Source organism: Triturus cristatus, chromosome 10 (genome assembly GCF_964204655.1).
Source record: "Triturus cristatus chromosome 10, aTriCri1.1, whole genome shotgun sequence".
Taxonomy (NCBI): Eukaryota; Metazoa; Chordata; class Amphibia; order Caudata; family Salamandridae; genus Triturus; species Triturus cristatus.
The window spans coordinates 704,131,112-704,146,971 of record NC_140593.1 but is presented as its reverse complement, the minus strand read 5'-3'; the positions used below and the strand labels follow the sequence as shown (position 1 = coordinate 704,146,971).

General features: G+C 41.3%; 1 long non-coding RNA gene across 1 annotated transcript in view; it reads left to right on the top strand.

Moving 5' to 3' along the window:
• LOC146789917 (uncharacterized) overlaps positions 1 to 10,552 on the top strand; it is a 744,499-nt gene extending 733,947 nt beyond the window's left edge. The window contains exon 3 of the long non-coding RNA XR_014969877.1: positions 10,479 to 10,552. This is a non-coding gene — a long non-coding RNA (uncharacterized LOC146789917). The remainder of the gene's footprint in view (positions 1 to 10,478) is intronic.
• Positions 10,553 to 15,860: the final 5,308 nt, after the last annotated feature.

Genomic DNA, 15,860 nt, shown 5'->3' with positions numbered 1-15,860 from the left:
TGACCTCCTGTTTGAGCTACAGAGACATAACAAGCTCCAGAGGCTACCTGCAACTGCCCAGCTGACCTGCTTGCCCAGCCTGTCTAAGCCCTGCTGGCCTCTGCTTAAGTGAATTCCTGAGTCCCAAGAGGTGCCCCTCAGGTTTTAGACCTTGGTGAGGCCTCTTTGAGCTCTCTCCCTAAGAATAGGAAAAATCTTGAAGTTGCGTGCTCTATGCAACCACGAAGAGGCCTGTTCTTTTCATAATTCTGCCGCTCGTGGTGACTGCCAGTGCTAAGTTATGGTGAACCTGGCTCTTTGCTCCACAGCGGCTGCCAACCACATCTACAGAGCAAGATCTGCACTTTGAGCTACAGCATTGACAGTGACCACAATGGCCGTTCACAATGCTCGACAAGATGTTTGCACTACCTCAATGACCATCTTCAAAGCTCCCCCTGCACCTCATGGACCCCTCCAATGCAAACAGAACTCTTCAAGCTGGACTTTTGAAAGTAACACTTTCAGCGGGACTACCTTGGTCTTTGTATATGGCCTGCACTCTATTGCGGTCGGCCTGAACTTGTGACTTCCACCTGGTTTCGAATGATAAGATAACTGTGAGTGGCGCTTTGTGTTTTTAGGTGATTTTAGGCACTATATTTACCAGAAATTTTTTAAATTGCATAGCTCTAGTTCTACTGATAGGATTTTTGTTGTTTTGGTCAAAATAAGCAATTACATTTACTCTTCTTTCCTAAATTGGTATGGAATTTTCCTTGTGTGATGTTTTCACTTTATTACAGTTTGAGCGCTGCTTAAATACTTTACACATTTCCTCTATGTTAAGTCTGACTGCTTTGTGCCAAGCTACTAAAGGGTTAGGCATATAATCATTTAGGGTTTGCTCGTGTTACACCCTGACAGATTGTGATTGCTACTGTAGTAGTATTTCACCCCCCTCAACCAGTAAATCAATTTCCAAAATGTAATATCATGTTAAGGCCATCATCATAAAACAATTGTAAAAAAATTAATTGTTGACTTGTGTATGTGTTATTTATCAGTCTTTTTTTTTTTAATCGGGCCAAGTTGGGACATTTCTTAAGAATGCTTGGACTATCTGGGAAGGAATAATGTGGTTGTATGTTTCCATTATGCCTTGCATAAGTTATTATCTCTGAATGTCATACTCACAATACCGAACAGTTTATTTTCCAAATAGTCAAGCAGAGATTTCTCCGAAGTCAAATACCCCCTCCCTCCTAGAGAAGAAATCTAGTGTAAAAGAGGCTTTCTCAACTTCCTTATGAAATAAACAAGTTGGAACTTCCACATACAGATGGTGCCTGTGTACCTTGGAGACTTAATTGATTGTGCAACATGCTTAATCTCACCAGGAGCCAAAATATGAGGGTTCCAGTTATCCTGAATAGGCTGGTAATAGGATTCACCAACCAAATTAGGATTTCAGGATCTGAAGTAAATATGCTAAACAGCAGAATTACTGGGCGGAATTGGGATCAGATTTAAAAATTGCTTTGGTAATTTCTAATTTCAACCTGATCCAGAAGGACCCATTTGTAACCCCTGCTAAATCTACTCGCCTAGCGGGATCAATATCCAGTATCAGTATCTCCGGAAGGGATAGTTAGTTGTGTAATTAACGGGGACCTAATAGGGCCATGGTCTTTTGCTACTAATTCCATTATGACTAGTGATGCAAAGAATTAACGAAAGGCCTGACCTTCTACAGTTCTCTAATGGCTGAACAGTCATAGTCGGCTTAAAAACAAATCCTCAAAACAATTAATACAATAGATGAATAGGCCTTTGACAATTTACTATGAGGTTGGTACTCTCTCTTCTCTGGTATTAAGCAGGTCTTTTGAAGCAGCCTTGGACTGCACCTATTGACACCTATCCAGTTGTTTTATATTTCTAAAATTGAAAATTCGACACCTTTGAATAAATGTAAATATGTACAAATTACAATTATTAAAAGTGGCCAATTTACGAGGGGAAGACTCTCAAAGAGAGAAACTTAAGAAAACAATTTCGAACATGTCTTAGCATGTTACTCAAATCTACCAATCTGTAATTGTTCTTGTGCAGTCTCTTCATTCACCTTATGAGTAACGGCGATAACTTCAAGTATTTGTGTTGTATTTAGCCACCCCTCAGGAATACTTCTCAATGATCTCTGAGATATTTTGATAGAAATGCTAAGGCGATGTTCAATATCAGAACATTATTGTTTTTTGTTTAGGCTTCTCATGGAATTGTAAGTCTACCAATATTTTTGAAGAAAAGGAAAAAAGAGAGTGCCCTAAAATTGGGGTCACTTATTCTAGACCAATTGAAACAGTAACGTTTGGTTGTATTGGATCAGGTCCTCATGTCCACTCCCCTCACTGCCTCTGATTGCTGCCTCATTTTGCTAGCTGTGGGATTGATTTCCTCTTGGAATTCCTTGTTTCTGTTCCCCCCACCGCTATCTGCCCACTCGCTTCCCACCAATTCTTTTTTTCCCTCACACCAGCCCAGCCTACCACCTTTCAGCGACCCTCACACCTCCCAGGACCTACTTAATGTAGGTTGCCTCACGACCCCATTGAGCAGGTCCTTGTGTCCGCTTTCCCTACTGCCTGTGATTGCTGCCTCTTTTTGTTCATTTTGGGTTTGCTTGCCCCCTAGAATTTATTTTTTTTTGCTCCCCCACCACCCTCTGCCCACTCACTTCCTGATGATTCTTTTTCTCCCTTCCTCCCTCTTGCCAGCCCAGCCCACTGCCTCCCAGCGATCCTCCAGGACCTACTTAATGACAGCGCAGCGAAGAAGCGCTGGAGCACCCGGAGGCAAGCTCATCTGCACCCGCCTGTGCCTGGACCGTGTCCAGCATCAGGAACCTTTTCCCTCCTTCAACCCACAGATATCCTGCACAGAGCTCCAACTGCTATATCGCATCTCTACGATCAACAGTAGGACCTTTCACATGTCACTGCTGCCTCTTCTCGCACAACACCAGAGCAACCAACAACGTTGGAGACACCACAAAAAAATTACTGCATCCACCTCGCCGGCCAAGACCACCACAGCAGAACTCCAGTGCATCCTACTCAAAGCACCATAGCTCAGCAAACATGCCATAGTTATCTGGGACACGATCTCATCCCTCACTCCGGATGCCATCTTCCTCACAGAGACCTGACTGAACCCTGCCTCCACGCCAGACATCGCCAATGCCACCCTCGATGGCTACAAGATAACACACTGGGACTGAAACAACAAACACGGAGGCGGAATTGCCATCAACTTCAAGGACACCATCCACTGCATGAACACCTAAGACAAATACAACTTCACAATGGAGCATATCAACTTGCATCTCTACACCGATGGAAAAAGCACCGTCAGAGGTATCCTCACAATGCCCCAGCTTCTGCAAACGCCATCCCTGCACTCATCACCAGATAACCATTAACTCGGAGCCCTAAATCTTCCTAACAGATCTTAAGTTACACCTCAACGACCCCAGTGACACCAACAAAATTGACCTCCTGGAAAGCATGAGCAACATCGGCTTCAAGCAACTTGTCACCATCCTCAACCACAGTGCAGGATACATGTTCTACCCCATTTTAGCATCCATAGTCAAGCAAAACCACGTCTCCCAGCTCACCTAGACTGACCACTACAGTGTCCACTTCACCATCTCAGGACCTACCATCACTGGCACCTTGCCCCCTGCTCCATGCACAAAGACTTGAAAAAGATCCCAGAAGACCAATGGAACAAGGCTCTTAACTTACACCTCCCAGACACAACATCCAACCCAAATCAAGCTGTGAAAAGCTTCTCCCAGTAGATCAGTAAATGTGCCAACACTATCACCCCCGACAAGCCAGTCAAATTCAAAGGACTGGTCCGAAGAGCCAACTGGTTCACAATGGAGCTGAATTCCACCAAATTCAACTGCCGGAAACTAGAGAGGAAGTGGCACACCAGCAAAGACACAGAAGATCACACCACCTTCATGAAAGCACTCAACTAGTATCACCAAGGCTTTAAGGAAGCAAAGAAGAGTGCTCTAGCAGACCGCATAGAAGCCAGCACTAACCGCAGGAAGGAGCTCTTTGCCACCCTGAAGGAGTTCTCCAAACCCGCAACCACCAAGAACAGCATCACCCTGTCCCAAGAACTGTGTGATACCTTAGCTGACTTCTTCCACAAAAAGATCTCTGCCATCGATGAAAACTTCAAACCCCAACCCACCGCCGCTGACCGCATCAGACTGCTCACACCTACGAACACAAACCCTGAAAACCTGATCTCCCCCTGGGACCCTTTCACATCTCAAGTTACAATCTCTATCATGAACTCATTGCACTCAAGCAAACCCACAGACCCCTGTCCCCACAAAGTCTTTAACCTCAGGAGTAAGACTATTGGCGATGAGCTCAAGAAATTCTTGAACACCTCCATCACCTGGACCTCCTTCCCTAAGGACTGGAAACATGCTGAAGTGAGGCCCCTCCTGACGATACCATCCACCGACCCAGAAGATCCAAAGAACTACCAGTCCATCTCCCTGCTCTCTTTCCCAGAAAAGGTTCTCAAGAAGGCAATCAACCAGCAAGTCACCGAACACCTGGAAAGCAACAACCTCCTGGATCCCTCTCAATCCAGATTCCGAGCCAACCACAGCACCAAGACAGTCCTTATCGCAGCCACCGATGACATCAGGGCTCTCCTGGACTGCAGCTGCCTTTGACACCGTCTCCCATCACATCCTGATCAGCAGACTCCACCCCATCGGAATTCAAGCAGACACCCTCAAATGGAGCGGCTCATACCTCACAGGAAGAACCCAGAGAATCAGTCTCCCACCGTTCACCTTGGAACCCAAGAAGATCATCTGTGGCATCCTCCAAGGATCGCCCCTCAGTCACCATCCTCTCCAACACATACATGGCCCCCTGGCCAGCACCATCAGAGCTCGGCGTCATTAAAAATATAGCTAAGAATCCCAATTTAGTTTGTCAGAAAGCAGACAAAGGAGGTGCCTTAGTGATTCTTAACTCAACACATTATGAATAAGAACTTAATAAACATGTTTCAGATGGAACCACCTATATCGAATTGGATGCTAATCCCACTGAAGCTTTTTCCGCACTACTAAAAAATATGATCAATTTAGCACATGAGAATGGAGTGATCAATTATAAAAACGAAAAAAAATGTAATACAAGGACACCCGAAGAGCCCAACATTCTACATGACACCTAAAATACATAAAGATCTGTTACATCCTCTGTTTAGACCAATTGTATCAACCAAAGGCAGTATATATGAACCAATAGGACAATTCATTGACCGCTATTTACAACCTAGCGTCACAAAAATGCAAACCTTTGTACGATACACCACCGATTTTTTAAACAAATTACAAGTTATCATCGCTGACAATGAGTCTGTTTTACTTTGTACAATAGATGTGAAATATTTATACACCTCAATACCACATAACTTAGGAATTGAAGCCATAGAACATGACATGCAAACATTCTTGATGGAGTTGCTACAATTCACCCTCTTACACAGTAACTTTAGATGGAAAGACCGATAATTTCTTCAAACTACAGGAACTTCTGCACCGCACCGGCGTATGCAAATATATTCATGGGTAAATTTGAACAAGACAACATCTTAACAAAACATCCATGGACAGACAACTGTAAATTGTTTCTCCGCTACATTGACAATATTTTTGTCATATGGAATGACTCAAAATCAACTCTTATAGACGCCTTAAACAAACTCAATGATATCAATGAAAGAATCCTATTCACTCATGAAATACAAGAAGAAAGAATCATATTTTTGGATGTGGCAATAACCATAGCCAAGAACAAACTAGAGACTGACACTTTCAGAAAACCAACAGATAGAAACAATACACTTCACTATGGAAGTTTTCATCAAGATACACTTAAACGACATCTACCATATTCACAAATGCTTAGAATAAGACGAATAGTATCCAACCCATTAGTAGTTGCCCAAAGAATGGAAGAAATGACAGTCCGCTTCATGGATAGAGGTTTTCCCAGACCTATATTGGATAATGCTAAACGACAAAGCCAATTAAGAAGTAGGACAGAACTCCTACAAAAATCACCAAATAAAACCAGCAATCGCATGGTAATGGTATCCAAATACTCAACCGCAAGTAAAAGATTCAAACACATCATAAATTGGCACTGGTGAATACTATCCTTAGAAGAAGATTTCAAGAATTTATTTACAGGACCTCCGATTTTTGCATATACCAGAAATAAAAATATGGGAGAAATGCTCAAATATTCAAAAACATACGAGGAAGAAAATACAACCAATAAAGGTGCTATAGCCTGTCATAATTGAAATAACTGCCATAATGTAATACCAGGTACAGCCATGATACACCCTAGAAAAGAATATAATATTAAACTAAAGGTCACAGCCACATGTGACACTAAGAGCTGTATTTATCTACTAAAATGTCCATGCGGAGAAGTGTATGTGGGAAAAAGAGAACGAAAAGTCAAAATTAGCATCAATGAACATAAGTCAAATATCCGCACGAACAACATGAAATCGGTTGTGGCTAATCATTTTTTTGAACACCAACACAACGTCAGTCAACTTAAATTCTTACTCCTAGAAGTGGTTGCTAAAAAGGAAGTACCTCCTTCAAAGAGAGAACCATTGGATAAAATCACAGGACAGTTTGAAAACTCATGGGATGAATGATCGCATTGAATATTCTTGTTACTTAGAACTGTTGCATATCTTTTCTTTTTGTTATACATCAACAGAATGATACACTAATGAGTTTAATGATGAGTTAATTAAGCACCACAACATCGTAGGTGAGAGAAAAATGTGTGTGATACATACATGCATTTGCGCTGTTTTATTAATTTTTCACACTCACATTTACATTATAACATCATATTGACTGATGCTCACTTAATTTTTTCACCTAATCTAATATATATGTCCTGGCATATATACGGAGTATCATGCATATCATCTTGATCGTCACATAGCGGGAGCACTTAGTCTCATGCTAGACTATTTTAAGATGGCTGCCACACTTTAGCAAACTGCAGTCCCATACCGGTCGTTACCTATAATAACCAATAATAATTACGAATACGTATGCATACTCTCATACAAAACACTATTAGTCAGATTGCTACTATTCATAGTACATTTCAGTTCTTTAATGACATTTTAGACAAATAGATATATTCTATACACGCTACTCAAAGATGGCCACCAAGTTTCAATGAACAGAGTCCGTTATCGATTATTAACCCAGCATGCTTTATACACGGACTGACGGTTGTTAGTTACACACCACCCAGGACTGATCCGAGCCGTTGATAACAAGACTAGAGCATATGACTGGACCGTAAGTGCCTATTATTCATTTTTGCTATACGTTATCTTTTATTCTAGCACTCGGAGTTTATACACACAACTTACCGGGTCCTCGCAATAGTTCATGTTCGCTTTTTGAACAGTACCGGCACGATAATCTCACCTTCTGAATTACGGGCAATCTGATCAACATGCTGACACATTCTGTCTCTTTAGCATGTCGCAAAGACACGGACTCATCACGGAGTTTAAACTCGTCAGATATTGTTTACTTTCGTAAAATCTTTTAATTTCACGGTAAACCACTACTTTAATCTAGAGCATGCTAGCTCATCAAAATTTGTTTATTAAGTATTAAGCATGATTAACCTTCACACTATTTAATGCAATGAAATTAATTGATTGTTTCTTTAACCCGCTAGCAATTTTTAGATTAAACTACATTTCATATAGTATTATGCTTTGATTAAAAAACATGCACAATGTATATATTACAATAAGCAGATGAATGTAATTGACAGTCAAGTCTCTCATAGTATTATATGTTTTGTTCTTCAGGAATGTTCCCTGACGAAGGGGTAATCCCCAGAATGCATTGAATGTTATAAATCCAGTCATAATGAATTGAATTATTGATATTGGAAATGAACAAAGTACTTCACAAGAATGAAAATAAATAGAAATATGAACTAAACCTTCCTTTGGAGTATACGGTTTATCATAATCTGAGGAGCCCATCATTGGGATGCAAGTTGTGCCTAGGGGGACACGCCCCTCCGAGGATGTGCTGAAATTTGCATGTTTAAGAGACGTCACTGATTGGAAGATGTTACTCCAGGAGCACACTTAATATTGAAAAATAGGATGCAACCCTTTCGAATCTGGTTGTAGCGCGTATTCACCTACATTTGTACAGCACCATCAGATCCCACAGACAACATCATCTCCTATGCCAAAGACACCCAGCTCATCATCTCTCTGTATGAAGACCTCTCCACCACCAGAGTTAACTTCCAAAGATGTATGAAGAACGTCACCCACTGAATGAAGGACAACTGTCTAAAGCTCAACACAGACAAAATGGAAGTCCTCATGTATGGAAATAACACCTCTCCATGGAACAACTCTTGGTGGCCTGCTGAACTCGGTCCATCCCCCGCCCCAATTGACCACACCCGCAACCTCAGCATCATCTTGAAGAGCAAGCTTTCAATGAAGAAACAAGCAAACATAGTTTCATCTGCCTGCTTCCATACCCTAGCCATGTTCTGCAAGATCTTCTGGTAGCTACCAGTCAACACTAGAAGGACCATCACGCAGACCCTTGACACTAGCAGGCTGGACTAAGGGAACACACTCTACGTAGGAACCACTAAACACCTCCTAAAGAGACTACAGATAATACAAAACTTCAGCAGCCAGAATCAGCCTCAACCTCCACCTCAGGAAGCTACACAGGCTCCCGATCCAGGAGAGATGCCAATTCAAGATACTGACCCATGCATACAAAGCCCTGCAAAATGAAGGACCAGCCTTACATCACTAAATGTTTGACCTTCTCCCAACCAACCAGACACCTATGATCCACCTCCCTCGCAGACACCTCCCATACCCACTGAAGCAACAGTGGTGGATGCTCCTGCTCAGACCTGGCAGTCAAAGCTTGGAATGACCCTCCCTTGCTCCTCAGAACCACCCCATTTCTCCAGCAATTCAGGAAAGGACTCAAGACCTGGCTGTTCAAATGAACAGATCACCACAATACAAGCAGCAACTCCAACCACTTTCAGACCCTGACGGGTGATTTGCCGAGCTTTACAAACACTTGATTGATTACTTGATTGATTGATGTGTTATCATTTCTCAATTGTATTTCAAGTTCCTCTTTATCCTATGTCTCTTTATAATTTTTTTGAAATGAATACTGTTTCAAACATACCTATTTGGTTTATATTTTCTAATTATTGTCCACTATGATTCACCAGTGAAGTGAAGGTAATATATGTGGTAAAACTAAAGAGATTACTTTGTTTTCACTTATTGCTATCTGTGATGTCCTTTGAAGTTTATGATGCAGACAAATTAGCAAAATGTCATAAGGTCCTGGATGCTAAAGGGCCCAATCATTAAAAGTCACATATTTAATAACCCTCATCCCGGTTCAAAAAAATGGTGGCTCTCTTAATAAGGCCTTCATTAACTTTTTCTTGCTTGGTGAAATGTGTTCACTCATCTGATGCCTGACTCAAACCAACCTTTTCCTGTACTTGTGGCTGATAGTCTTGCTTAGATTCCATTGTGTTTTATAGGCATCCTTGGTGGTGCCCAAATGCCTTTGCTGCTTGAGGTGGACCTTTAGGTTGCTTCCCTTTTCACTTTTTACAATGTGCTACTACAATTGGATTGTCACAATGGAGCAGCAAAATGAGGGTGCAAATGTGTTAACTTGCTAATTTTCATTAGCACAGGGTGCTGAAATCAACAGAGGGAAACCGTACTCCATTTCAATTAAGAATGAGGAATAACCCTCAAATAGCAGGTTACTCAACATTCCGATGTGCAAACAGATCATGTGTGCAATATTTGCCACCGATTTGTGGGCACATTCATAAACCCTTTTGAATTACTTGCATGGTAGGGACCTTTATGTTTTTTACACAGTTTGTTCTGCTGCCTTTATCTGTAATTTGATCTTTTGCATATAAATGTCTCATTATTCATTTTGCAACCATCACCAGCCCACCTGTATGCTGTTAATCTCTCTGTAAACAACCAAGTAGGATTGATTGTGCCTAGTTACAGCACTTACGTTAAAAAACTACCTCTTAATAAATAATTACAAAATTCATATTGCCACTTCACTACATGTTGCAGAGGTTGCTGACTTTTTTTTCATTTCCCACTGACTGGCACAATTTTGTTTGACAATGGGACTGAAAATCTGTATTAGTTTGAAATTAGTCAATGGGGTCAGTATACACCTCTTGTCTTAAATTGACCACATCTTTCTGGTAAATCTAATGTCTAATGTCCTTTGTGACTTGATGTTATTTTGTCATCTCTTACAGTGATTGGATTTTGGACAACTTGTGAGAAACTGGTCATTGGATTTGGTGCTGGCGGTTATTGTCCCGGTCTCCGGCTACTGTGAGTATTTCCCTTCTCTTACCTTAACGGATGCTTGTACAATTATACCATCCCCAGAATTGTAAGGATTTGAATTTGACCTGGGATTAGAATAACACAGTACTAGACCCATGGAACTCATTATTGCTCTTCTATCAATAGTAGGCAGCAGTGGTAGTCAAATTGACATGTTGGGTTGAGGAAAAGTGGTTGATAGAGAAATCTATGGAAAGAAATCTCTAGTGTATAAACACCAGCGTTCCACCTGGCTAAATCAAATTTTCACTCATGACTGGAAATAACAGGAGAGACTAATTTTCTAGAAGGTTATAGAAAAAACATGAAATCCTGTTCCTCCTCTGCTCTTACCTCACATATTGGAATTCCAGTCATTGCCATATACCCTGCAGCGATACCCATGTAAATTTAATCAGGTAAGAAGTAGTGAAATGTATTTGGGTAAAAGCCCAGAACATTCTGGTACATGGGCAATTTGTTTTGTGCACCAAATACCACCTAAGTGTCCCATTTTCTGAGTGAAAACTCAGAATCGGAGGTATTTCTTACACCACTGTGTCTATACCAGATACTACACAAACCTCAACCCAACAGCGTCACACATGACCTGGGGCATAGAAAACGTGTGAAGAATTGTAACAAGGAATATTCAAACACAGATTAAAGTTCTGCGACTATTGATACATGGAATTGTGATTTGATCTCACTCCAAATGATAATGTTCAAAGGCCAAGCTGCAGCCAAGGAATGTGAGTTAGGGTGGAAGCACTCCCAAGGCAGTATTGCAATGTTCAGACCCTGGCCTAGCCTGCACTTACAAACATGAGACTCAGGCAAGCACTGACAGAGTTGATTGAAGGCAGATGGTGAATATTCAGAGGCTTGTTTTCTGGTACCTAAGGCGAGTTCATCAATGCCTGTGGATTATATTTGTCTCTGTCACGAATGAGCACCATTGAATTGGGTAACAATAAACATCTGTCATTCAGCGCCATGATGCCTAGGGTGAACGTGCGCTTGTACAAATACATGTTATGTTATTTGTGTTGTGTTCATGTATGCTTTGTACAGTGTGCTTCCATTGCCAAGTATCTGGTGGTAGATGACTGCCGCTGTTGACAGGGCAGAGGTCATCCTCAATTACCACCTTTGGAAGTGCCCCTGGTCTAGCATCTCTTCAGAGTTTGTGTGATGGGGAAGGCCAGAAGCCTAGGGCTGTAGAGCAGTGTGTTTTCCAGCTAACTAACCTCGTTATATTGGTTCGTATATGACATGTAGTTTATCTTGCATAAGTACATGTGGGGGACTGGTTTGTTTACGTCATGGAAGTTTTGTTCATATTTTGTATGTCCATGTTAACATAGAAATAAGGGAGATTATGTATCATTGATGTCTTTTTTATGATAACAGATTTGTATCCTCTGGTTGTGAGTGGGGGCAGACAGTAGCTAGGGTTGGCCATCTACAGTTAAGTTTTCCCTTTTAACCACCGGAACACCTGACAGGTGGGAAGTTGATATAACCAGTCATAGTGCACACTCCTTGTGTTTCATGTATGCTTGTATTTCTGTATGTGGTGTTCCTGCAGCTTGAACATAGCTGCAAGAGAGTGTAATGCTTAACCGGGTTGAAGGTAAGCATACATCCAGAAAGTGTATCTAGGTGGGTGTGCTGGGGTCTGAGAGGTGTGATGGACTACTTAACATTCCAACGTTAGAGTTCAGTAGTTTTGCAACTCAAAATATATCCCAAAATATTGTTTCTAAGATCATACGATATGTAGTCTTTAGAAGAATGACCATTTTTTTCACCACACAGAGTAACTAAAATCTCTTTTGCCCTAGCTCATCACTTATTGTTGTGGGAATGGTAAAAGCGGAACGTGTCCTTAACCCCTTCCCTGCTCATGACGGAACCACTCCGTCATGAGCCACGGGTGCCGTGTGCTCATGACGGAGTGGTTCCGTCATGCTGCGGCCGTTGGCGGCCGCTCCGCCCACGCGGCGCTAATTCCCCGCCTGTGTGGGCGATTAGCGCCGTGGGCGGAGTCATGATGGAACCACTCCGTCATGAGCACAGCGCAACCGTGACTCATGATGGAGTGGTTCCGTCATGAGCACGGCGCCACCGTAGTGCCCCCAAACCCCCCCCCAGCGCTGCGGCAGAATTCCTGCCGCAGCCAAGGGGTTAAAGAACATTTTGTGAGCTCTATTTACATGATTGCCCCGGTCTATGTCTCAGCCCGCTTTTTATCCTTGTAATTTAGTGGGGAGGGGTTTATGAACTGAATTGTTAAAGGCGCATTATGTGGTTTTTAACAATATATACTTTTGTCTCATTTATTGTCGTAACTACTGTACATAGTTTTAAGTGAAGCTTGATGATTTTAAGAAAAATTTGGGTAGAATGAAATGCATAGCGCATGGCCAACTGAGGTTTTTGCCTTCTCGCTGATTTTAATTGTAAATGTAAAACTATTAACCATTTTTTATAATGTACTGGTAACCCCTTCATCTTTTTGCATTGTACTGTAACTTTTTTTCTTCTTGTACTTTTATGGTCTATCTCGATAGATCGAATAAAGTTTAGAGATTGATTGATTGATTGAAAAGCGGAACATACATTTTGAGCAACCTGATGAAACATATCACCACCTCCACATGCAGCAATGGTTATCATTGAACTCAGCCTTTCTAAGGAAACATCAATACTCAATATCACATCCTCATTCTTTATTCTAACTAGTGGTTAATTTGAACCGGTGGTGGCCACCTGCACTCATATTTGGGGACCAGCACTTATTTTAATTCATCAGACAATGACGGAGAGCAAGGAAAGGTAAAACCAACACAGGGGACAGAAGGAGAAAGATAAAGACGAAAAACTGTTTCACAGAAAGAAATCAGACACCTCAATAGTGAAAGGGGGCAGGTTCTATCTGTTAGTGAATTAATGAAGCATGGGATGAGTTCAAGACCATGCAGCCTTGGTATTTGGCGCACCAACATTTAAGAACTCCGGCCGCAGGTTTCTGAACAGAGCTTTCGGCAGGGACACCCATTCTTTTACAAAGTCAGCACTGACGCTAACATTGCCAAAATGGTGGCTACGCCATTTGCATGTCCACAGTCATGCACCAAGGCTCAAGGAGCACCAGGCTGCAAAAACCATCTTCATATCACTGCCCTTTAAGCCCCCTCCCTCCGTGAGCTCCAAATAGAACCCTTCAGTGATCATGACACATATAAAAGAATGACTATGCAATCACCTAACAATTTGAGCATGGATTTTGCTAAATTGCATAATGTAAAACCTGCTAATTAAAACATTCAAAACGTAACTAGGAAAAGGCATCCTTATTTTTTGAGGCATCAAACATGTCAATATTTTATATATTTTATAGAACTATGGAGAATCTACCATTATAATTGAATATAGATTATTGAATATAGATTATCTTTGAATATTTGTTAAACAAACTTGTACTAGTTAACATTTTCAGATATTGTGTGCTTTCTTCTTGTAGATATTTTAGAATCTGTGATGAGAGCCCAGTGATAAAAAATTGGTGTGAAGAGAGGAATCTTCAATTGGTTGAACACGAAATGTTTAGGCACAGTAAATAGAGCAAGAATACGCTTTGAGTAAGTGACAGAAGTCGTAATAGGTTTATTGCACTGGACGGGTAATTGACCAGTTTTGCACTAATGACTGTGAGTTCTATGTTCGATTTGCACAAAGCACTAGTATTCTGGGAACTCCTTGATTATCATGTTTTTATCTTGATCATGTTTTTATTGTGGCCTATTAAGATATTTCAACAAGGACAAAGCATGAATCACTTTAATATACACTTTATGCTTTATTAGAACATTGGAATGTTGGGTGCTCTATTGAAAACAATGGAGTGTTCTGGGCTTCTAATGGCTGGTAGAAGCCCGGAACATCAACATTCCAATGTTTGTTCGCAGTTGTAGTTGTGAACAAAGGCCTCTCGGAGCCCGAGGGGATTTCAACCCTCTCGGCTCTGTGAGGCCTTTGTTACAAATTAGAACATTCTTCCCTCTAGGAGCAGAATGTTCTAATAGCCTTAGAGCCCTCCATAGCAGGCTCTACCGGCCATTAAAAGCCACCTCTCATGCTAAAGGCCCTCTCCTTCGGCTTATGCCTTTAATGTTAGAGCGTGCCTGTAATGCCCAGTAGAGCTTGTACAGCAGGCTCTAAGGCTATATTAAATAATCAGTTCTAATGTAGCATTGATACAAGTCAAGTCAACAATCGCTTTATTCGGTTAAAAATTTCAAAACCATCAAAGCATACGACGATATTTCATGCTGCAAATAGTTACAATTACAGTAATCTGAAAAATCCATTAATACAATACCAAAATAAACACAATTAACAATGTTTCATAAATAATGAATAATACAATATAGTTGGCAAACAATCACAATAAAAAGTGTGTCATCCCAACGATTCTACAATTTTTGCATCTCCATAAAACCAAAACTAATTCATTAATCCACGTTCTCCAACTATCAAACAAAACTAAAAATGAGGGGGGTACCCAAAGAACTACACCCGATTTCTACACCTGATGGCCCCTATGAAGTAGCTGGCTACCCCGAAACATACCAGTGGTGACCCTAACATTTGCAGATAAACCATTGCGTGCCTCACTTGCTCAAAATTACGGTTCTTAAAAATAGGGCAGATAAATTTCTTTCGCTGCAAGGTGTAAAATTTACAAAAGAAAACCATATGCAGCGTATTTTGTTCTGAGGTGTTGTCACAAGGACAGGGCCCCAGGGTACCCTCTTTGAAAAAACCCTTCGGGTAAGCTAAAAGCCAGGGAAGCATGCCATGCTTGAACCTTATTAACAAAAACAGATGGAATGGTTTGCTTATATAGGTCAGGTATGGCTGAATCTCTCTGCCTATACTTAATATGACAAATCTCCTGACTGTCGGCTTACCCATTTCCCCTCCTTCCCTCAGCAACATTGCTCTACTCACGAACTGAGTCTTGAAGGCCTTTATTTCTATTTACCTCATCGCGCTTGGTTTATCAAATAGGTCAAGGTAACCGAGTGACTCCAAATTAGATTTGATATATCGCAACCAAGGAATACACATGGCTTTATCAAGAGACAAACAGTCTTGAATAATAAGTTGATTTAGGTTCGGAGGATGCTGAGCCCAAACTCTTAACCAGCCTAATAATGGAGCCACAGAAATTTGATCAGTAAGGTAACCTACCCCCAGGTCTTCATGAATATTAAAAATAGGAGCAGATGTGGGGAGTG